Source organism: Oryza glaberrima, chromosome 9 (genome assembly GCF_000147395.1).
Source record: "Oryza glaberrima chromosome 9, OglaRS2, whole genome shotgun sequence".
Taxonomy (NCBI): Eukaryota; Viridiplantae; Streptophyta; class Magnoliopsida; order Poales; family Poaceae; genus Oryza; species Oryza glaberrima.
The window spans coordinates 2,637,633-2,662,187 of NC_068334.1; the positions used below are offsets into that span (position 1 = coordinate 2,637,633).

The window sequence follows — 24,555 nt, forward strand, 5'->3', positions numbered from 1 at the left end:
AGTAGCTATGTTGACCACATCTTCCACTGTCTCGTTATAAACGTTGTTGAAAACTCTATCGTTCTATCGTTTCGCTCCAGCCAAACGCACCATGACGTGTATATGATGATGCCATCAAACATCCTTTGATGTTCCTTTAGAGCAAGTTTAATAGTATAGCCAACTACTAGCTCCAAATCTTCTATAGCGCCTGGAAATTCACTAGTAATTTTCAAACTAATTTATGCAATAAAATCCTCATCCAGAAATCAGCCGAGGTACACAAACTGACAATTTAATATACAAATCCATCATAATAATAACGCTACATACTTACAAAAGAAAAGAAAAAACAGCAGCGGAATTACGGTCTAGCGAAGCTCCGGCTTCACTTCCATAGGCAGCTCAACTGGGGTATAAACCAAACGTCTTCTCCTTCTGTTTCCTTTTCTTCAACTGAGGTTTGATTGATTATTGCAAGGTGAGTACATGGAATACTCCACAAGCCATACAACAAATATGTAAGTGCACAAGGATACCAAAGGATGGCATAATATATGGCTCATTTGCAAAAGCAGCATTTAGCAAACATTTGAGAATTGTAAAACAGTAGAGTAACTAATTATCAATTTTAATCAACACTGAACATCATATCCATGCTGCACAGGCCCAACCAAACCTGAACAACCATACCCAGCTGTACAGATCTATCTCCAAACCAGGAATGTACCATTCCAAACCAAGAGCTAATCAAATTATTATCAGTTAGAGCATCATTTATTATGGTGAGAAGTGTGAGACTAATCATGAAAGACATTGTTAGATCCGCCCATAACCGCGGGCATGGCTATTCGAATAGCTTTACTCTGGCCAGAGATGTACCACTGTACCCACAAGACACAACCCACCGTCATGTCACCGTGTCCGCGCAGACACGTCCCCATGGCGAGTGATTGTGACAAGACCCCTCGCATAACTCAACTCAAAGCTGTACACCATTCCTGGATCATAATCACCCCCTTATAAAACAAGGCATGGACTCCCAGCGACCCCCGTGGGCTTATCTCCGCCACTTCTCAGTCTGCCACACCACAATGAGCCTTGCTATACAAAGTGTCCAGCCGTTGCCCATTCTGGCTTGTGGTTAGCACGATTAATGTTTCATAACCGAATCTCGCGAACCGGTCCTTAATTGTCATGAGCACGACCATCAAAACCATGTGCTCACTGTTGACGGTCCTTATCGATCAGTTTCGACCGTCAATATTACCAAAATAGAGGAGAACTAGTTATGCTTGCAATGCATATATATGTTAGAATAATAATATTCCACTAGTATTATGTTTACTAACCTTTTGCAGAGAATGATCATTAAATGGAGGAGAATCGACATCAATTCAGACGATAAATCAATTGGACGATGTCGAGAATCAGATTTATGCATGAATGGGCCAAGAACTCAAAATTGACACGATGAATTGGGCCAAAATTCACAAGTTTGCATAAAGGAGCAATGGAGGAGACCGCCAGCCGAAGATGGGCCGGGATGGCCTAGCCCATGGTTCGGCCGAACCCATCCTGACGCCTTGGATGCAGGGTTTGGTGTGGACGTCCAGGATTGCGTCCCAATGACGGTTTGAGGGCACTTTGGACAATTCTCCTTCCACAACCGTCATAACTACCTCTATATAAGAACTTCACTCTCTTCAGTTCAATACACACCTCAAGCAAGAGCTCTCTCATATTCTCTCAAGTTAGTTTAGTTGTCTTAAGCTATTGGAATAGGAATAGAGTAGAAATCAGGAGTCCGGAAGTCTTCGAAAGAGTTCGGGTATGGCTCTAGTAGCTCTTCTCTTCTCTTTTGTAAGCTTTGTAATTAGAATATTCTTCTATATACATTTATGGTATTGAAATAATTTCCGAGTATGTTAATACCTACTTTACATTATGTTCATGTTATACTGAATATACTGCTAGCTTATCTAGGAGATGCTTTGGTGCGGGTATAATGTTTGCATATGCAATTATATGTCATGACGATGATATTAGAGTAGTATCTGGTAGTTTAGGCGTGGTGTCTAGATTACGGGATATCATTATCTGGAGTTATATGCTGTGGATGAGAGGTGGGCTGCTGATGGTGATAGCTCAGTACGGGTACTCCTCCGCGCGTGTACATAGTCCTAAGTTAATTCTCTAGGGAGGGTATTTCTCCGTATTTAGCCCCAGTTGTATGGTCATGACGGGTTGTCGTAAGGAAGTCGGCAGTCAGGGGTGGCTTCTCGAAGTACTAGGAGGGCATCGGATATAGGGTATTAGCTAGTATATCAGAGAACTAGAATGTATGTATACCGTGTATACTAGAAGAAGTATAGGAATAGATTATCTTCCTTTTTTCTTTCCATTTATCTTAGATAATTTATTATGAGAATGAGTAGCTTAATGCTTGTGTGTCACTCTACCCTTGGATTATCTTAACCTCTGCTTAGGATATGATTATCACAAGTAATATATAAATTATTAGTCAAGTTCTCTCTACATGATCTTCCCATGGGATAAAATAAATACGATACCCTTGAAATACTCTCGGGTGAAATGCTACAATGGCATATCCGTGTGCTTGCGGATGAACTCTTTAACCACAATATAACAAGAGTATTTCTGCGCCATTGCTGGGAATTATATTTCTGGTAATGCCATTAAGAAATACCAACACTCACAACCCACCATTGTCAAGTTTTAGTTGGCAAATTAATTAATTAACCAATCACGATTGACCATCGTGAGCTACAATTAAATATCCATCATTAGGTAATAGTGAAGCATTAATCAGCCTAATAGTGTGCTAATGTTTCTAAGCATGGCTAAGCAATTAGATCTAATACATCTAGTACCAATATATAAATCCAACTAGTCAAATTATAACCTGGGGTAATCAAGAAATAGGGTAATCCATGCAAATGGGCCATAACAAAGGAACAGGTTCACACCACCCGGTGACATTCGAAAATAAATGCACAGTTGAAATAAACAAAGAAATTAAATATAGGATCAACATGCTTAAAGGAATTGTGTTTGGGATCTGTGTGACTTGCCTTGCAATATTCGGTCTTCAATTAATCTTCTTGAATACTTCCGATGCACTCGCGAACCTCCGAAACGACGAAAACGACAAGCTAACACACAAAATGAGGAAAAGACTAATAAAAACCAAATAAACAGTACATATAAAGTAAACAAAGATGTAGATAATAAATTTAGATGAATTATGAGACTTGAATGGCCTCATTGTGACTTCATATGAATTAGTTACGAATTTCACAAGATTTAATCTAATTAAAGCCTAGTATAAATATTTTAATTGAATTACGACGCAATAAAGAATTACTTTTGAAAAGGAAAAGAGATTTATTGCGTCATCAAGGACGGTCCACCATAAACCGGGTTCACAGAAACGGTCCACGAAACCAACGGCCGAGATCTAATTGACCTAAAATTGACCGAATCGGACGGCAGAGATCGATCCGGTCTACCACGGTCTACGGCTAACGTGGCACTGCGATCGACAATGATATCATCACCGGCGGCGGCCCGGCACCTCATGCTCGCCAGCGAACGATGGCGCGGCGGCGCAAACGGAGGGCGCCAATGCGTAGAGCTCGGCTCAACGAACTCACCGGTGGCTCGGACGACGACGGATGGCGATGATCGACGACGGCGACGAGGTTGAAGCGGCGGAGAGCTTCGAGTCGGTGGTGACGGCGGTCCTCCAGCGGTCTACGGCGGAAACGGAGGGCGGGATGGGGACGGTGGTGACCTTGCGAACCCGATGGTAGCCTTCCCGAGCGACGATGACGACCGGAGCGCCGGCAACGCACAGCCGGACTTCCTTCGGCTTCGGCGGTGCACAGTGGCTAGGGTGCTACGGGCGACGGCGAGCTAAGGAGAAGGTGGTGGCGGATAGAGGAGGTCCTGGGGGTACTTTTATAGGGGCTAAGGGGTGGTGGCTAGGCCCACGGCGACCGGCGGCGAGAAGGAAAGAGCTAGGGTTTTGGAAAGAGAAGCTAACCAAATCGGCATCGAATCCGATGATTTCCAAATGAATTAGCTCAGGATTACAAAAGAGAAAAGGAAGAGGAGATCGAGGGGATTATTTCCCCTCAATTGATTCAGCCGGAGAAGGAACGAGGTGGCCGGATTTTAGGAAGGAGGCGGCGGCTTGCGGCACAGCCAGGGCGCGGCTGGAGGTTGAACACAACCCTGACAGGTGGGCCCCACCTGTCAGCGGGAGACAGAGGGGAGGGAGGGACTGGGCCGAGCGCGAGCAGGCCGAGGGAAAGGGAGAGAGAGAATTGGGCCGACTTTCGGCCCAAACCTGAGAAGAAGATTTTAAAACCTTTTTCTATTTAAATTATTCATGAAATGAAATTCCATTTATTAAAAATACTTCCTTTGATCAAATAAATCCCAAAAAAATCTAGGAACTATATAAACAATAGAAGTATATAACAAAATTTTATCTAGCCCACTTTTATATTGAGATTTAGCAAATTAAAATTAGATCTTCTCTTTTAGGCTTTTAAGATTATTTCTAATAATTCCTTTTAAACAACAATTTATAATTTAAGGATTTTTAAACAAGAAAGGCACTTAACAAACTTATAATTAGATCATTAATTGATAAATTTATAGATTAACTAATTACTGAAACATTCTTTGTATTATTAAAATTAGGAATTGAGCTCTGAAAAATCGAGAAAATTCCAAAGTATAATTAATCATGGAGAATTTAATACAAATTAAATCCAACCATGCTTTATGTTTAGGAAATTTTATTTCCCACATTTAACTTCACTTGTAAATTAATGAACATTTAATATAAATTCTATTAATAATTTATTAAATAATTTATAAATCCTAAAACGGAAATTCAAGCTGTGACATTGTCAGTTTTGCTTGTTGATGCATTTGGAAGCAACATAATGGACTCTCAAATGAGATTCGTCTGCATGTCTGCAGAATGAATGGTTCTCTCACCTCTTTCATTCTTAGCTGGTTACAGAGCTTGTAGTTTATCAGGTTTTGTTTTGTTTTTTGTTTTTCTGTACATGACTCTTCTTTTTTTAATATATATAACTACTCGGCAAAGCCCTGGTAGTAATATCTCCATCCTTTTCTTTTCTCGTCAAGCCACATTACCTTACTTTTACATTTGGATTATCAATCTATATACTATTTAAATTATCATAAAACATATCAACTTATATAAGCTTATATTGTTTAGCTATTTTCGTATTATTTTTATTTACTGCTATCATACTAAAGTTAAAGTTAAGTAGCAATGCGCGAGATTTCACTTAGTATTTAAGTATGACTGAAGTACACTTGTCTTGCTGCCAGGCCTTCAACCAAATAATGGTCACTAGTCAGGCTGTGCAAAATTCTTTTATGTTTCAAGTATTCCTTTTCGTAGCATATTGCGGAGGTTGCTAAGCAAACAACCAATATCGCATAATTTGCCTAATATTTAAGTGCTTAATAGAAAATATAAAACTGGAGAACAGAGATGGTGTGAGGAGAGGGGCACATGGATGGATAAGTACGATCGATGGGTGATTGGATTGACAGAGGGTGCCAGTCATATGTTATAGTTATCAGTTTTCAATAAACCGGCACCTATAGTTTTATAGTTTATTGTATGTACGGGTTTTTTTTAACAAAAATACCGGTACCAATATTATAGTTGTTGGTTTTTATATAGAACCGACATATAGGTAACCGGTACCTATATTATAGGTGTCGGTTTTTATTTATATCTTTTTCTACTAGCAATATGTCTGTGCGATGCAACGCGTGAAAATGATATTAATATTAACAATAAATAAATACTAATAATTAAAATTTAAGTATCACAACATATTGAAAAGGAATATTTTTTTGCTAAATTTCTTGTTGGTTCCACTTAGGCAAAAAAAAAAAATCAAAGTGCAAAATTATTCCTAAATCGTAATTCCAGTGGGCCGGGGGAATAAAAAATAATTAAATATTCTAACTAAACTTCCTGTTGGTTGTATTTAGTTAGAAATAAATTAAAATGCGCCAACAAAATTTACTGCAATTTTATAGCTTAAAATGATTGCTCAAATTGACTAAAATTATTTATAAATTAAATAAAACAATAAGTGATTTTAGAGTGAAAATAAATGAAAAATGAATTTTTGGCCGAGAGGCTAGTGTCGGCCCAAATGGCATGCCGACCCAATGTGGGGCCGATCTGAGCCATCCGATCTGATGGACGGCTTGGATCGGTCCTGTGCCGATTAAATCGCTGGCCGGAGGGGGGAGGGGTCCAAAAACCCTAACCCTAATCCCCTTTCTCCCTACTCCCCCTATCCAATCTCCAGTGATGCTAGTGGTGATGGCGGTCCATCGTGGTGGAGCACGCACACGGCTCCGACTTCATCGACTGGTAGGTGTTGACGATCCTTAAATCATAATATCTGACCGTCAATATATGCATATAATGGAATAAAATATGGTACTCAACTGAGTGGTAGGGTTTATTACTAATTATTTCCACTAGTGTTGGTATCTATTTGGATGCAGGTGACAAACTACCAAAGTTGAGAGGAAATATACATAAAGAAGGAGGAGAATCAAACTCATATCCAAACTTATGGAGTTTTGGACCCAAAAACCCAATTAAACACCTCCAAATGGGCCCAACTACCATGCCAATGGACTGAGGGCCTGAAAATCAGTGTCCATGAGGAAAAACAGGAACAACGGAGCCGCCCAGGGTTCGGCCAAACCCTGAGAGAGGCCGCTGGCCCAGGCCCAAGTTCAGTTCGGTAGCAAACCGCTCCACAATGACGGTTATGGCCATTTTCACCGGTGGAAACCGTCATAAGCTGGATACTTGGCAAGAGGAGAAGGAAGATGCTCTTTGGAAGCTATGGAGGATCTCCACAATCGCAAAGCACCTCCACCTATAAATAGACCTCCTCTCCCCCACTTCACCCACGCACAACTTTGAGCTGAATTACAAGAGGCTTTATTGTATCTTTTATACATTAGAAATAGGTAGAGGATGAGGGGAAGCTCTGGAAGAGTGCCCAGAAGTTTGGTGCTCTCGCCGACTTCTACCTCGACAAGTGTAGCTTTCTAGGAGGAATTCTGGAAGAGTACCGGGGTTGTCGATACACTCTGCTCCGTATTCGGAGAAACTTCTTCTATTAAGTAAGCATTCGGGATCCTTTCTTATGTTATTTAATTACTTTGTCTAAGTGAGATAGATTTCCATCTTTGCGGGTTCATTGTTTAGTATTCGTACTAAGTGCTCTATTACTAGGACTTTGGATAAAGAAGGAAGTTCATGCGCACGTATTTGAGTAGTAATTAAGGCGTGGTGTCTAGGTTAGAGATTATCTTTGTTTGTTGTGTGTTGACGGTCGTTAGTGATCAGTTTCGACCATCAATATTACCAAAATAGAGGAAAACTAGTTATGCTTGCAATTCATATACATGTTAGAATAATAATATTCCACTAGTATTTGGTTCACTAATCATTTGCAGAGAACAAGTATAAAGTGAAGGGGAATCGACATCAAATCAGACAATAAATCAATCGGACGATATCGAGAATGGGCCAAGAACTCAGGATTGACACGATGAATTGGGCCAAAATTCACAAGTCTGTACAAAGGAGCAACAGAGGAGGCCACCTGCTGAGTTTGGGCTAGGTGGGCCCAACCCATGGTTCGGCCGAACCTCCCGTGGCGCCGATGGATGTAGGGTTTTGATGGACGGCTGGGATTGATCCCCAATGACGGCTGGAGGGTATTACCGACCATTCCAACTGTCACAACCGTCATTACCTTCCTATAAAAGGAGCTCCTCTTCTCACTTCACTCACACACCTCAAGCAAAGATTTCTCATATTCTCTCCAATTTAGTTTAGTGTTCTCAAGCTAGTGGAATAGGAATAGAGTAGAAATCGGAGTCCAAAAGCCTTCGGAAGAGTTCGGGTATGGCTCTAGTACCTTTTCTCTTCTCTTTTGTAAGCTTTGTACTATTATTAGAATACTCTTCTTTATACATTTATGGTATTGAAATACTTTCCGAATGTACGAATGCCAGCTTGACATTATGTTAATGTTATACTGAATATACTGCTAGCTTATATGGGAGATGCTTTGGTGCGGGTATAATGTTTGCTTATGCAATTACTCTATGTCATGACGATGATATTATAGTAGTATCTGGTAGTTTAGGCGTGGTGTCTAGATTATGGGAATCATTATTTGGGGTTATATGCTGCAGATGAGAGGTGGGCCGCTGATGGTGACAGCTCAGTACGGATATTCTTCCGCGCGTGTATATAATCCTAAGTTAATTTCCTGGGGAGGGTATTCCTCCGTATTTAGCCCCGGTTGTATGGTCATGACGGGCTGTCGTAAGGAACTCGGCAGTCAGGGGTGGCTTCTCGATGTACTAGGAGGGTATCAGATAGAGGGTATTAGCTAGTATATCAGATAACTAGGATGTTTGTATACTATGAATACTAGAAGTATAGGAATAGATTCTATTTCTCTTTTCTTTCCACTTAGCTTAGATATTTCATATGAGAATGAGTAGCTCCCTGCTTGTGTGTCACTCTACCCTTGGATTATATTAACCCCTGCTTAGACTATGATTATCACAAGTAACATATAAATTATTAGTCAGGTTCTCTCTACCCTGATCTTCCCACGGGATATAAATACAATACCCTTGGAATACTCTCGGGTGAAATGCTGCAATGGTATATCCGTGCGCTTGCGGATGAACTCTGTAACCAAAATATACCAGGAGTAATGTCGTTAAGAAATACCAACAAGCATTTCCGGCACCGTTGCCGGGGAAGATTCATAATAGAGATTACTAGAACTAATACTTTATATTTACCTCTGTATAATCACTGCCTTTTGCAGGCTAACCTTGGTTGTTTTCACTTTTGTTGTGGAAACAGTGTAGTGCATGACTGGTTTCAACTTGCCAAAAAACTTTAAGGAAAATCCAGAAGCTTTCTTCCGGAGCGTCAAGCCGCAAGTCGTCGCTCCGCAGAAAACTCTACCAACAAAGAAACCAGCCATACCAGCTCCACCGACCTTCAAGACTATGGTTGACAAGACCCTCCATGAATTCGCTGCTCCCTCTACTGACAATGTGGACATTGGGCTACAGATCAACATGGGAGATGTGGATTTCGATCTGAAGTCCAGCCTCATCACGATGGCGCAGGCTAGCCCGTTCTGCGGCATGCCTAACGAGGATGCCAATGCTCATTTGCAGTAGTTCCTGGAGATCTGTAGCACGTACACCATGAAGGGTGTCAGTTCGGACACCGTCAGGCTGCGGCTGTTTCCGTTTTCCCTCCTCGGGAAGGCGAAGCAGTGGTTTTATGCCAACCGTGCTACTATCAACACCTGGGACAGATGCTCTACGACATTCCTCTCGAAGTTCTTTCCGATGGGCAAAACCAACGCCCTTCATGGAAGAATTCCAAGTTTCCAGCAGACAAGGGACGAGTCCATTCCTAAAGCATGGGAACAAATTCAGGAATACGTGGCCGCCTGTTCTCATCATGGGATGGACGACTGGCTGATCCTGCAGAACTTCTACAATGGACTCACTCCCATGTCCCGTGACCACCTGGACGTGGCAGCTGGAGGAGCCTTCTTCTCTAAGATGGTTCGAAGAGCCATTGATCTAATAGAGAAGATGGTCTCCAATATGGGTTGGAGCGAGGAACGACTCCAAACCCGTCGGCGATGCATGTACACCGTCAAGGAGACAGAAATGCTTGCTACCAAGCTGGACCTCCTCATGAAGCAATTGGACAATCACGACAAACGGTCACAAGGCACCGTCAAAGCCTTGGACTTACACGTCACGTGTGAGGTCTACGGCAGCACAGGTCATTCTGGGAATAACTGCCTGGAAACCCGTGAAGAGGCGATGTACATGGGCAACAACAACAACAACGGGTATCGTCCACAAGGAGTCAGGGGTGGAACCAGCCATGCCCATACTATCAAGGAGGTAACAATAACGGTAATTTTTCTAACCAACCCTCCTTGAAGGATATCGTCTTTGCGCAAGCTAAAACCACTGATGCTTTAAGCAAAAAGCTAGTTGCCAATGACAAGGTCATAGAAAACATTAATGTCAAACTAGATGGCTTCGCTTCTGCTTTTCAAAACCAGCTGAGCTTTAATAAGATGATAGAAACCCAGCTAGCTCAATTGACTTCATTAGTACCTGCAAATGAATCTGGGAGGATTCTGGGGCAGCCCGACTCCTCCATTGAAAATGTCAAGGCGATCACAACAAGGGGAGGTAAGTCCACTCGTGATCCGCCATATCCTAACACTACAGGAGCTAACGGTATCTCCAAGGAAGCGCTATCTAGAAATTCGGCTGACGAAGAGGTTCAGCCAGAGAAGACTGCCGACGAGTGATACTCACGGACAGGAAGAATAGGGTATTGGGGTACGTTGGAGCAGGGATCTACGTAGTACGACATCAAAACAGACAAAAGACAAGGATTATACTGGTTCAGGCCCCTTATCAGGTAATAGCCCTAGTCCAGTTTATATGGGATTGATGATGATGAGAACAGATTGCAAAGAGAGTAATCGAACAGGCGATACCGATGAGATCGTAGTCGAGGGATTCGACAAGATCTCCCCGGCGAGTTGGCTCCGTGGACTCCGGCTTCGTGAACTTTGGTGGGTGTGTTGGCGAAGAGATGCGATGTCCTTTGCCTCTCCCATGGGGTCCCTTTTATATCGTGGGATACCTTAACCCTCAAGTAAGACTTGGAGATATGTAAACCAACACGATATACTAGAGATTTTACCCTCTCCGAGTAGGACTTCTGCAATTCCTTAACTTCGTGGAGATATTTTCCATAATTTGAGGCGAATTCCTAACGGCGTATACGGAAACCAACCGTATGCGTGAAGGTATACCTTATCGGTATATTCCATAAGTCGTAGGATAGAGGGTATGCCTTATCCGTAACCCTAACAGTAGCCCCCGACTTCAATTTAAATGAATTATGTCCTCGCACGCGACTTCTCCTGATGGAGCGTTGTCGTACTCGTTGGATCGATCTCGGTTATATAACCGTAGAGACATAGAGTTATCGATAACGCTTTCAGGGAGCCTATCTGTGCGGGTTTTGAATTTAAATTGAAGTCTGAACAACGGTCCCCAACGGGCCTCAGAAATTTTCGGCGAAAATCTCTCCCCTTTCCTCGAAATACGAACCATCAGGTAGTGCGCCTATTTAATGGGATTTTGGGATCCATTTCGAGTCCGTTTGCCAAAAACTCTCACTGTTCCCTAGCTTCCCCGGACTCTCCGTCTCCCCAATCTCCTACACCCTCCATCAGCGATCTTCTTCCGGCAATCTCCCCCAATGGCGGACCTAGAGCAATCTTCCTCCGATGCCACCGGGCTAAAGAAGCTGTACACCGGAGGAGCCGTCCCTCCAAGGCAAACCATGGCGAGGGAGGCAGGAGGTACTATCCCTTCTCCCGTTTTAGGTCGTATGGTAGCGGTAGAGGATTTCATCCGATGTGGCTTTCTACCTCCTCCTTCCGAATTCCTCTTGCTGATATTAAACTTCTACGGCATTTCTCTTTTGCACCTAAACCCCAACTCCATCGCTTTTCTGAGCATATTTGTTCATCTTTGCGAGGCCTACATTGGGGTAGTGCCTTTCCTTATAAAAAGCGAAAGCGCTTGACATTAAGTTGTCGCGTAAGTTTCTATCCACTATGATTTTACAATTGCATTAATTGAGGCAGAAGAATGACTATAGCCTCCTCGGTTGTACATATTCCTAAATGGCTTATTAGAAAATAAAAATTAATTTATAGATAAAACTTATATATATTTGTTTATAGCAACTTAAAAGCCAACGCTAAAAAGAAATTGCGTTGAAAATATCATAAAATTAACTTCATAATTGACGTTTGCTTCCTTGTTGACTACCAATATACGTGGAATAATGGAATATTGTTAGGATGCTTCCCTAACCACAAGTGTACGTTCAGGTTAATTTTGTGAGGGAAAAGTTTTGCTTAGTCTCCATAATTTTCTTATTTTAGAAACCTTTCGAATCTTTGAAATTTGATGAAGATTTTATGGAAACAAAATATCAATGGAGCTAAAAGAAATTTAAAATTAATATTTCAGACTATCGACAACGAGACACTTATAATGAGTTAATCCATGTAGTTAATAGAACATTAAAATCCACTCCTAACAGAAAATAAAATCCAGAAAGTATTTTGTTGTCATGCTACTTTTGATGAAATGGCGAGTCAAAAGGATAAAAGTATAACGAGAACAATTATTGGCGCTAGAAATCGCGGGAAAATATTTTTGGCGGCAAGCCAAAGTGTATTTCGCGCCAAAAGGGCAAAGCGATATAAACCAAACTCGCCAATCCAGGAGGCGAGAGAGACTGAGAGCGAGAGATGGAACCGTCTGTGAGAAGGGAGCGCGGCGCCGTCAAGAAGCCGACGATCTCGTCGCCGTTCGACGCCGTCAGTGAGGATCTCCTCCGACTCCCTAACATGGCGTCACTCGTCAACGCCGCCCTCGCCTGCAAGCGCTGGCGCCGCGCGGCTTCCGACCCCGCCATTTTCCGGCGCTTCTTCCCGCTCCGCCGCCCCCCGCTCATCGGCTTCATCCTGACCGACCGCGGCGACTCCGTCCCCTACAGCTGCCCCAACCACTACTTCGTCAGCGCCACCACCCGTAAGCCCAACCTGGCATCCGCCGCTGCCGATTGCGACATCTTCTTCGAAGACGTCCCTGATATCGATTCGGGCGAGCAACGCGGCGGTGGCTACTTCGACGAGTGGCGCCTCCGCGGCTGCGACGGCGGTCGCCTCCTCCTGTCCCGCGGCTGCGGCGGGTTTGACCTCGCCGTCTACGATCCCCTCGCGCGGACTGCCATCTTCTTCTCCGCCGCAAAACTTCCATGGGTCGTTCCTCAAGGTCAGGTACGCGATTGTCGTCGACGACGCCGACGCCTCGTTCCGGGTCATCGGCATCGACGGCGACATGTTCTTCGCCGTCTTCTCCTCCAGCACCGGTAAATGGGCCTTGTTCGACCACACGGCAGACCTGTACGAATTCACCCGCAGCGACGGCATGCCCGCCGGCCGGTTCGTGTACTGGCGGTCCAACAACAAGAAGTGCAGGTACTACGACAACGACGAGCGGATCTTACTGCTCGACGTAGCCACCATGGAGTGGACGGTCACCGTGGCGCCGTTTCCGGTGGGGTAGTCGTACTGCATCGCCGACTTGGCGGAGCACGGCCGGCTGTGCCTCGTGTCCAGCAAGGAACAAAACCTTCAGCTCTGGGTCCGCAGCGGCAGCAGCAATGGTGGATGGAGATCTCGCTGTTGGATCAGTTCGGGTACTTGAAGAAGCTGCGGCGTGAGGAGTGGATGAAGAGGGTGCGTGTCCTGGCAGCAAAGGCTGGCTATGTCTACATGGAGTTCTGGTCCATCAGGAAGCCCAATTCCTATCTTCTCGTCCTCAACCTGAACACCATGAAGCTGGACATCATTTGCAACGATGCGGACGAGCCTTTCAGGGGTCCTGCACTTCCATTCTTCTTGCGTTTGGCACCTCTGGCACCAAGCCCGGATGATACCAACGATCTTCACGTTCCATCTGCATCTGCTTGATGGAGTAGTAGGTAATGTTCTGTCTAATTTGTTTGTCAGATTGCTCCGAAACCAAACCTGCTCAACCGGATCAAAGCACTAAGTTCTGGGGATTTTTTTTAGCAAACGCACTGAATTCGGGACTGAGATTTGGTTTCGGAGCTCTATGTTCAAAACTCATTTTCCAAAAGTTATTTGATATTCTTTTAGGGAATGCGCATAGGCAGTCGCACCATTTGTATTAAGAGTTCATAGGAGAGTTTAGATAACATCCAACAACCCAAAAAACATAAAATTATTTGATATTTGTCCTGAACCTAATACTCTAATAGTACTTCAGTGCTTGGTTGCTGACGGCTGAGCATGGCATCCCTTTTAGGAGAACAATGCCTGATTTCCTTAGAAATAGTTCTGGCTTCCTCTCTTGGATGACTTCGGTGTGTAGATGTAGTTACGACACTAGGCAGGCGTCAGGCCCCATACATTGTCTTACGACTTTACGGAGACCTGTCTATTTGGCGGCTAAGAAATACGGAGTAAGATGCCAATTGAACATAAATTGCCTTCAAATATTAGTCTGACGCTTTACGAATTCATTTTCTTCTTATAGTCATGGAACATTTTGCTTTGACAGGTGGACAGCGATAAAGTCGTGGCTGGCTTCGTCCTGCGGTCGAAAGAGTGAATGCTATATATCTTCTGGAATTTAGCTGGCATATACGTCCATTGATCTTTTGGTTTCGGTCTGTTGGATAGGGTAGTGTTGGCTTAATGTTGTCTAATCTTTTGGCTATTAGATGGAGAACTGTTAGCTGTCTTGTTAAGTTGGTAACCCCAGCCTTTTATGTTGCCTTAAAACTCCTATTCAGCTTTCAATAGAAGCTGGGGTGATATCCCTTTATCAAAGAAGGAGGTGCTTAACCATTTCACTTTTATGATTGGATAACATTTGGCAACTAGTTCCATCTTCTCTTTGGGGATTAGCTTGTCCAAGCAATGATCAACGTATTTGAAAGTATTCAGTTTTGCTAGCTTGTGGCTATGGTAAAAGAGAATTTCTATGATATGCCGTCAACAAAGACTAGTCCCTTTTGTTCCATCTATGCAAGTGCACCGTTAAATGCCCTTATGTGCTTGGAAATGTTCAATCAGTGTTGTGAGTGTAAGACAACTGTCAAATGTTCAGGCACTGAGCTGAGCAGCAGGTAATTGATTTTTTGTCTAGGTTATAGGTTAAAAGTTCAGTTCGTAGTCTTTTAACAGAATTTTTTTTTAACAGAACACATTTCAGCTCTGTTGGTTTTAACGAATATACCTGCTTAACTTGTTTGATATGCCCAACAGAAAATACTGACATGTTACAATCATTTTTGCGTTTTCTTGCAAGTTGCAAATAGTTCAGCATAATTAAGCTAGTACCATTTTGACAAGGAAGCGCACTTGACAAAATTTGGGCTTATCTGTCTTTAGAAACAATTTTGTAGTCTGAAACTTGCGTGGAATTGACAGCCATCACACCGTGCAGTCGCGCCAGGAAAGTTGCATAAACATCCAGCCCATTTTATTGCAAAAACACCATCCAGCCCATTTTAACACTGCTAGAGCGAAATTGCTACCCCCACTCTTCCCTTTTGTCTTCCCACTACGAACTATCCTAAGAAGCTGCTCAAGTCGGACTCAGCTTATAGCCACGTGTGACGAGCGCGACCTGTCTGGTATAGTGGACTACAATCCATACATAAAGGAATAAGCCGTGTCAACGACTCACATGAGTTAGGTGGTGTTTTATTGGGGGGATAAGCCCATTTTACACCTCTCAAATATTACGTTTATCTAAAACACATCCTCCAACTTTAAAACCGAATATCCAACACCCTTCAATTGTTTAACATTTCAATTTACTCCCATCATCTAAACCAGGTGGTTTTTACTGATGTGGTAATTCAGTCAGCAAAATAATATAGAACTGTGGAACCTATTTGTCAGACCAAGCCTTCTCTTTCTCTCTTCCTTTCTCGATCTCTCCTCTCCCTCATGACGCACGGGATTACAATACGAGTGCCGCCAACTTGGCACCAAAAGCCTCCCTGTGGTCTGGAGGGTTGCCAACGTGCTCCTTCTCGACGACCGCCAGAATTGGAATCCTCCCGAGGGATACCGCCGTCCAAAAAGAAAGATGGATTTAGCAAGCTTGAGCTCGAGGGCACCCTGTTGACACAGTCTTCTCTAACATCAGCAAGGGAGGGCACTGTATTTGGGACTCAGGGATCAGGCGCCATGCCCTATTGATCCCGTCTTCTCCAACCTCGACAGCCATGTCTCGAGCCCACCGTGTCGTGACAGCGCGACTAGGGCCCAGTGTCGGGGTAGCCATCCAGACCCTACCTACATCACCGCCCAGTCGATCTCGACACCAACGCCGGATCTACGCCACCACGCCGTCGGCACCACATCCCTGTCCTCTTCTCCGCCTTTGGTTCCTTGTCTCTAACTAGAGGCGTTGACGATTGGGCCGAAGTCATCTTCTCCGTTGTGGCCACGGAACCCCTCCATGGTCGCTTGTCGCTGCCTCTACCTCGTCCTCTGCTGATTTCAACCCATCGTCGCTCGATCACACAACAGGAGAGGAGGGAGGGAGCACAACGGGGATGGAGGAAGGGAGGAGGCGGAGGACGAGGGGAGAGTGAGCTTGCTAGGAGCTGTTGCTCCTATATTATGGAGCTTGTCGAGAGAGGGAGGAGAGGGGAGGGTGGGGGGGGGGGGGGGGAGGAATAGAGAGCATGGGACTAACTAGTGGGATCGCATATTGACGTGGACTATTTGTTGAGGTGGCATCCATCGTGGCTTCCAATTATACCAAAAATAGCTCTAAAAATCATGCTAGGGTGTAAAATGTACGATATTGGTAGTTTAGAAGTGACATATACCCGGTTTCGCAGTTTAGAGAACACAAAAGTAGAGGGGGAATAAAATGTACTTATCATTTTTTTAAACAAAATTAATGAGTAATAGGGTGAACCGTGATAATTGGGATAGTTTATGCAACTTTGAAAAACGAACCCGAATATTCTCAACGATATTATTTTCAGCAAAAATAAACTGCAGTCGAGCATGTATACATGGCTCAGACCAAACATCAGTTATTTTATATCTAAATCTTGATTTTTTTTCTAGAAAAAAAAGCGGACTAAAAAAAACATGATTAATAAAATAACTAGCCGTTAACGCCTTCAATTCCAGAATCCCCATCCCAAACATCTCAAAACCTCGTCAAGAACCTGAAACCAAAAATTCTCTCTCGCCTCGCGCGAAATCTCCCGTCGATCCACCGTGGGGACAAGCTCTAGATCTCTCTCCTACGATCCACCACGCGGAGAAGCTCTCGATCTCTCTCCTTCGATCGATAGTTTCGTCGCGCTAAGTCGGTGGTGATCTGATCTCCGCGTTCTTTCGGGGGAGTTTCTTGCTAGGTTTTTCTGGGCCGAGCTCGCCCATGGAGGCGCCGGGCTCCGGCTCGGTCCCAACGGCGAAGCGCCGCCGGCTCGTGCCACGGCCTCCGCCGGTGCCGCTTGAGGTGGCCGGCGCGAGGTGCCCGTACATGCCGCCGCTATGTATTAAATCCAAGAACCCGTCCGCGAAATGCTACGTGAGTTGCTGCAAATGACTCCCCTTTTCTTAGCTTCTTCCCCCAAGTTGAATTCTTGGATGGATTTCCGTCCGCTCGTTCGGGCCTGATGGAATGTGTGGAAGGAATCCGTTGATGCCGCAATTATGGATGCTTTAGGACTTAGGAGGTTCTCGATGTCGTTCTTGATAATCCGAGAGATAGATTTGCTCTGACTCAATTTTAGATGATTCGCTGATTCTTGATGTCTGCAGAGCCAATTATATTGGTCTTTGTTGGCTTGTTTTAGATGTTGAAATTTTGTAGAGGAATCTGTGATCCGTGCCCCAATCCTGGAATGAGGAAATGTTAATGATGTGAGAATATAATTGATCATGCATGATTCTTTTTAGAGTGCAAAAGAAATTCGAAATCTTGGTGATTTTGTCCTATACTCAATCTGTTTTTTGGCCAAAAATTTTGTCAAAAGAAAATAGTCAGTGTAACTTGTTCAGAACCAAGTTCATTCGTCAGTTGCATCAATATTCATCATCAATGTTCGAAGAAACCTAGCACAATAGTCGAGTGGAAGACAATGCCAAGTTTGCCAACATTAGTTACATAATCCATGCCAAGCATAAATCACAGAATCTAGATAACCTTTAGTAATCGATATTATTCCTGGACCTCAATAATATGTTTTTGAAGTAATATACTGAATACGCTGTTCTTTTGTTAAACATGACAGTGAGAATTGCTCGTAGGTCCCAATCCTGATTTTCCTTTGTATTCCTCAATTTTGGGGTTGTCCTTTCACATAAAAATCGGTATGAATCAGTCCAGTGTTCTGTTAAGCTTTTTTGTGGACAAATCGATTGTGTGCAATAAAAAAACAGGTACAAACTGTTCTTGATGTTTTGACACCAACAGTATTTCTCTTCAGTGAAGTACTGAAATTTTCAGTCATGTAGGAATTGTTTTCTTCTTGTGTCACAAATTCAATCTTGTATCTTCAATATTTGAACTTTCAACATAGTAATCATTGAAGTATAGTTGATAGTGCAATGGTGCTTAGACTTGTGACTAGTGTTATTATTTCGTATTAGATCTTCAAAGTGGTAAGATGACTAATTTGTATTTCTATATTTATGGTGACAGGGTGACAGATTCATACCTGATAGGTCAGCAATGGACATGGATATGGCATATTTCCTCCTGACAGAACCTAAGAAGGAGAAGGAAAATACTGACATGCTATCACCAGCTGAAGAAGCTTACAAGAGGCTTCTTGCCGAGAAACTCCTGAACAACAGAAGCCGGATTCTTGCATTCAGGAACAAACCACCAGAACCTGAATGAATTGTGCAACAGCTATTATATGAAACTTTGACTTCCAGTCAGACAAAGCCTGCTAGGAAGTGTAGACACATACCCCAGGTATGCAAATTAATTTGTTGCTTCAAACATATTTTTAGGATTTTTTTTAATATACATCATTCTTAGCTTAGCTTAAATTTTCAGTCTTCTGAGGGGACGTTAGATGCCCCTGGGATTCTTAGCTTAACATATTGGACTGGGGATGCAAAAATGTGATGTCCATTGCGCTTGGGAACACCTTGTACCTCTGGAATTCAGCTGATGGATCTATTATGGACCTTGTAACAATTGACGAAGATGATGGTCCCATCACTAGTGTTAGCTGGTCTTGTGATGGGCAGCGGATTGCCGTTGGCCTCAACTCTTCTGACATTCAGCTGTGGGACACCAGCTCTAATCGCATGGTCAGTTATCTAGAGTTCTAGACACTTGCTCTGTATTGTAAGCAGATTAACTTGTACTGATAGATATGCATATGTATAAATGTGGCAGCTGAGAACACTTCATGGTGTACACCAATCAAGGGTTGGTTCACTGGCCTGGAACAAGAACATACTGACAACTGGTGGAATGGATGGAAACATTGTAAACAATGATGTCAGGATGAGATCCCATGTTGTTCATATATATCGAGGGCATGAGGATGAGGTATGTGGGTTGAGATGGTCAGGGAGTGGCCAGCAATTGGCAAGTGGTGGCAACGACAACCTGGTGCACATATGGGATGTATCAATGGCATCTTCTAATCTATCTCTAGGTCATAACCGGTGGCTTCATAGATTTGGCGATCATTTAGCTGCAGTGAAGGCCCTTGCATGGTGTCCGTTCCAGAGCAATTTGCTTGCATCTGGTGGTGGTGGAGATGATCGGTGCATCAGGTTTTGGAATACACACACTGGTTTATGTTTGAATTCTGTTGATACTGGATCACAGGTGTGCGGACTACTCTGGAATAAGAATGAAAAGGAGCTGCTAAGTGCTCACGGATATGTACAGAATTCACTTGCATTGTGGAAATACCCTTCAATGGTTAAATTGGCAGAACTTGAAGACCACACTGCTCGTGTTCTTTGCCTGGCTCAGGTATATCTCTTTCTATTGTGGTATAGTAATGATGAGTAATTGCTTATGATTTGTTTGCTGATTTCGTTTTTATGCTATATGGTTGCAGAGCCCTGATGGATTTACAGTAGCCTCTGTTGCAGCAGATGAGACTCTAAGGTTATGGAAAATTTTTGAAACTTCTGAAGATGCCAAACCCGTATTCAAGACAGTAAACACTGGAATGTTTAACAGTTTCAGCCATATCAGATGAGGTATGCTCAATTGTACTCCGCATCGACTGTATGTTGTGAATCGCCGAATCCTAAAAGGGTATCGAAAATATGTATGTTCTGATAGGACTTTCGAAAATAAGTTTACAATTGATGAATATTCTTTATTAGTTCTTTTCATTCGTTAATCACAAAAGCAAGTATGCTAATTGTTTAAGGATTTTGTGCCAGGTGAAAAATGCCATTTTAGTGTAGATATTGACAGCAAATCCTATCTGATTTGTTTTCAGCATTTCTTTTCACAACAATAACCGTGATGTTTTCCATACTTTCAAAAGATTGTTATAATAAAACATTTACATTGTTTTCCACATACATACTGTCTGTTTTATCTGTGACATTCTTTTGTCGTATTTTGTTGAGAGCAATAAGTCTTGTTTGTATATTGGTTTCTTCGTAAGAAAATTGTACTAGTAAGTTTTACCAGAGTCCACAAGGATGTTTTATCTGCAATTACTGTTGCACTATAATGAATTTATAATCAATTATTGATACAGTTTGTCCTTGTCTTCCAGGATAATGTGAGAGTTGGACCGTGGGGAACTGACTGTTCATATTTTCAGGATCTCATAGCATTAGTTGTAACCATGGTCACCGGTACGAAAGGTGGAGAACTGGAGATGCCAGAGCTTCATGTGTATATATATGTTTCATTTTTTTTTGCATCTGGATGATAAATGTTTTCTGGCCGGCCTACTTTCTTTTCTGTGCTAGGCTGACAAGAAACTGTAATTGGCCATTTCTTTTATTTGCTAGGCTCACAGAAACTGTAATCAAAAGCAACCGTTCATTTCATGTTGGTGTATTGGTTCTTGATGCCATCATGCTACTGATTTGTTTGGCAATAGATACTGCCTTCGTTCCATAAAGAACGAGCATAGTACTCCCTCCGTCATATTTTAAGCGCAACCATGAATCTCTGTGTCCAATTTTAACCGTATGTTTTATTTAATTTTTTTAAAAAAATTAAAACATAAGTTATGCACAAGGTATTATTTATGTTTTATCATCTAATAACAATAAAAATACTAATCATAAAAAAAATTTAAATAAAACGGGCGATCAAAGTTGGACACGTAAACTCATCGCTGCGCTTAAAATGGGACGAAGGTAGTACAAGATATGACACATTGATACATCGTAATACTATATATGTATGTTCAGATTTATGGACTAAGGGAGTATGTAATAATATCTGGATGCTAGTATCTTTTCCTATGTGCAGTAGAGATGTTGCTATGTTTATTTCTGAGCGTGATTGTATTGCACCAGACACATTTGCGCGAGAATGTTTTGTTTAGATATTACCCTATGTTTGAGAGTAGTTTTGACATTTTTTTACTTGTTCATTTACAAAGAAAAAATTCGGTTCCAGTGTGCTGTTACTGTTGTTCACACATTTGATCGTTAGTTAATTTGAGACCACGTACACCGTGAGATACTGAGGTTGGGCAGGAAATAGCTTTCACTGGTGTTGACTTTCTCGACCATAGATAGATACCAGTATCCCTTTCATCTTGATTGTTTCTATCTACGTAAACTGCGGCAAAATTTTATTAATCCTACTTACCACAACGATTGTGACGACACATGCATCTACCAATCTTTTGGCGTTCGACGTAACCAGTGACTGAGTACGTACGTACATACGTAGTGATCGATCAGGGGGCAAAATAAAAGTATATATATATATATATATATATATATATATATATATATATATATATAGGTAAATTAACTGGTGCTACATAGAGTATGGGCTCCAAGATTCAAATTAAGTATATACCCAATTTGAATGAGTATGAAATTTTTTTTAAATGTTTAGATATGAACATTAACTTCTTTACTAACAAGTTCAAACAAGTTTGAACTGAGTTTAAACTTTTTTTTGGTTAGATTTTGGTTCTAGGTATATAACATCCAAACATATAATTCGTTAGGTATGTAATAATGAATTGTGAAATAAAGTTGAGTTTGAGTTGTTTTGTTGTTAGGTATTTGTATAAATCAAATTCATATACCTAGATATCCACTTACAATTTGTAAATTTTTAAAAATTTGAGAGAATTTGTGTGTTTTATACCTTAGAGCCCGGGCACCATGGAGTCCCATATGGGTATATATATATATATATATATAGCAAATCTATTCTACACCCCCCTCTCCCATGGACCACTCCCACCTCCCCTACTCTTCCTAGGGCCCAAATCCCCCCTCCCACCTCAGTCAAAGGCTGGTCAAAGCCCCCTCCCGCCGGTCAAACCCGCCCATTGACTCCCTCCCCCGCCCACCTCTTTGCTGTTCATGTCTCGCAGAAATTCCGCAGTAACATAACGGTCATCGTGCAGTAACATGACAACTTTCTCGCAGTTACAATATTGAAAAATAGTCATGATGAATCTAGTTTTGTTAAGCACTATTTTACGAACATCATGGTGCAGACGGATTAAAAAAATACTATATAATATGAAAGATGTTGCTCTCTAAAGATTGAGATTTACCTTTTTTTTAAGCTCTCGTATCTTTAGAACGGCGTAGTAACACAACATTCAATGTGCAGTAACATGATTACTTTCCGCAGTAACAACATTATAAAAGCATTTGTCTCGATCATCGTGTAGTAATAGGACTATTGTCTCGTTGCAATCTCGTTTTAAAGCATTATGGTAAAAATGGTTCTGAAAAATAATATGCAATGTGAGAGATATTATTGTTTATAGATTAGAATTCTAAAAGTTTATTTGTACTAAGCTTTGCTACTATGTATCTTTGTATGGACAAAGAGAAGTACTTTTAGCACTTTGTGTTAACTTGTGACCATACACATATACTTTTTTAGCACTTATATTTTGCACAAAGATTGGATTTAAAAATTTAACTATGCACAAGCAGTGGTACTGTGGTAATACCATTACTACCATATGTTCTTTGTTACTACAATTTCATCACGATGTTACTGTAGAATGTGCAGTAACGGCCTATAAATTTCACAGTAATGACCTATAAATTTCGCAGTAACATATCGTGTTACTGCACTTTTACGATAATGTAACTACCGAATCATAGTAACAAGGTATGATTCGTACAGTAACATAATAGGCTTGTGTTCATAAAATTTGGGCTTGTGTTCACAAAATTTGAACAGATATATAGAGAAAGCAAAGAATGATCTCAAATCATATAATGTCATAGGGTGAATTGGTTAGGAGAGTTTGCTTTGAACAATAAGATCATGAGTTCTAGTCTTAAACTCACCAATTTTTTTTTTAATTTTTCTAGAAAATAGAAGGAAAAATGAGAGATGGGAGAGAGAAAAACAAAGAAAAGAAAAAAAAAGGAGAGAGAGATCGGGATGGGGAAGAAGAGAAAAAGCGAAGGAAAAAACGGAGAGAGAGATGGATGAAGCGGAGAAGGGAGAGAGAGAGATCGGGATCGAGAGGGCAGTAGGGCCGGGCGTGCAAAAACGGAGGAGAGAGATATAGGTAGGAGGCGGGGCGGGCGCGCCCGTGCGCGATTGGGAGAGATGCGGGGCCGGGCGTGATCGGGAAGGAGGGAGGGATGGGCTTAGGTAGCTGGGCTGAGAAGGAGGGAAGGGGTCCCCCTCCCTCTCAAGGGTCACCCACTTCCCCCTTCTTACCAAGGCCCATAACCCACCTCCCACCTTAGTCAAAGGCCCCTCCTACCGGTCAAACCCGCCTACTAACTCCCCCCACAACCCACCTCTTCTCAGCTCTCGTCCCAGGACGGTGTAGTAACACAACGACCACTGTGTAGTCACATTGTGTCTTACGTGCAGTAACAGCGTTAAAATATAGTTGAAATATAGTCATGACGGATCTACTTTTGATAAGCTCTTTTTTTCTAGCATCATGGTGCAAACGGTTTTAAAAAACCTTACATCACTTGGGATATATTGTTTTTCAAAGCTCGACTTTTTTGCAATTTGTCTCTCCACAAGTGGTAATACTATACTATTACTTGTTACTATTTGTCTGTTATACGTTACTATAATCACATCACGACGTTACTACACTGCGTTTTACTGTATTTTTTTGGGTAGTGTTACTGCATTAAACACGTGATAACGTGTACCTTCTGTGTAGTAATACTTTTACTTTTGTGCAGTAACAAGTATATGGTTAGCATCTAAGACTTTTAACCTATATATTTTTGTTTCAATTCTTGATTTACTGTTGTTCACCACAATATTATTGTCAAAAGTGCAGTAACGTCATATATATATATATATGTAGTAACACTATATTGGAGGGAGGAGATCGGTTTTCTTGAAAAGAGGGAGGAAGAACAGTTTCTTGAGGAGGGGAATACATAGATGCATTTTGAAGTTTAAACATCCACATGCAGTAACACTATAGAACCATTGTGAAAACAGTTTTAAAAAATAATACATAACTTGTGACATATTGCTTTTCAAATATTGGCATTTTGAACTTTAACACTCCATATGCAGTAACATAGTATGTAATTTGCAGTAACATGCGTATATACATGCAGTAACATG

The 24,555-nt window shown here is 42.0% G+C and overlaps 1 non-coding gene and 2 pseudogenes across 1 annotated transcript; 2 read left to right on the forward strand and 1 right to left on the reverse strand.

Annotated features, from left to right (window-relative positions):
• Positions 1 to 9,504: 9,504 nt before the first annotated feature.
• On the reverse strand, positions 9,505 to 9,611 carry LOC127785513 (small nucleolar RNA R71). The gene has a single exon (XR_008019764.1). It is a non-coding gene; the product is annotated as a small nucleolar RNA R71 (small nucleolar RNA).
• A 2,896-nt stretch (positions 9,612 to 12,507) lies between these two features.
• Positions 12,508 to 14,872, forward strand: LOC127785075 (uncharacterized; annotated as a pseudogene).
• A 2,096-nt stretch (positions 14,873 to 16,968) lies between these two features.
• On the forward strand, positions 16,969 to 20,372 carry LOC127784995 (cell division cycle 20.2, cofactor of APC complex-like; annotated as a pseudogene).
• Positions 20,373 to 24,555: the final 4,183 nt, after the last annotated feature.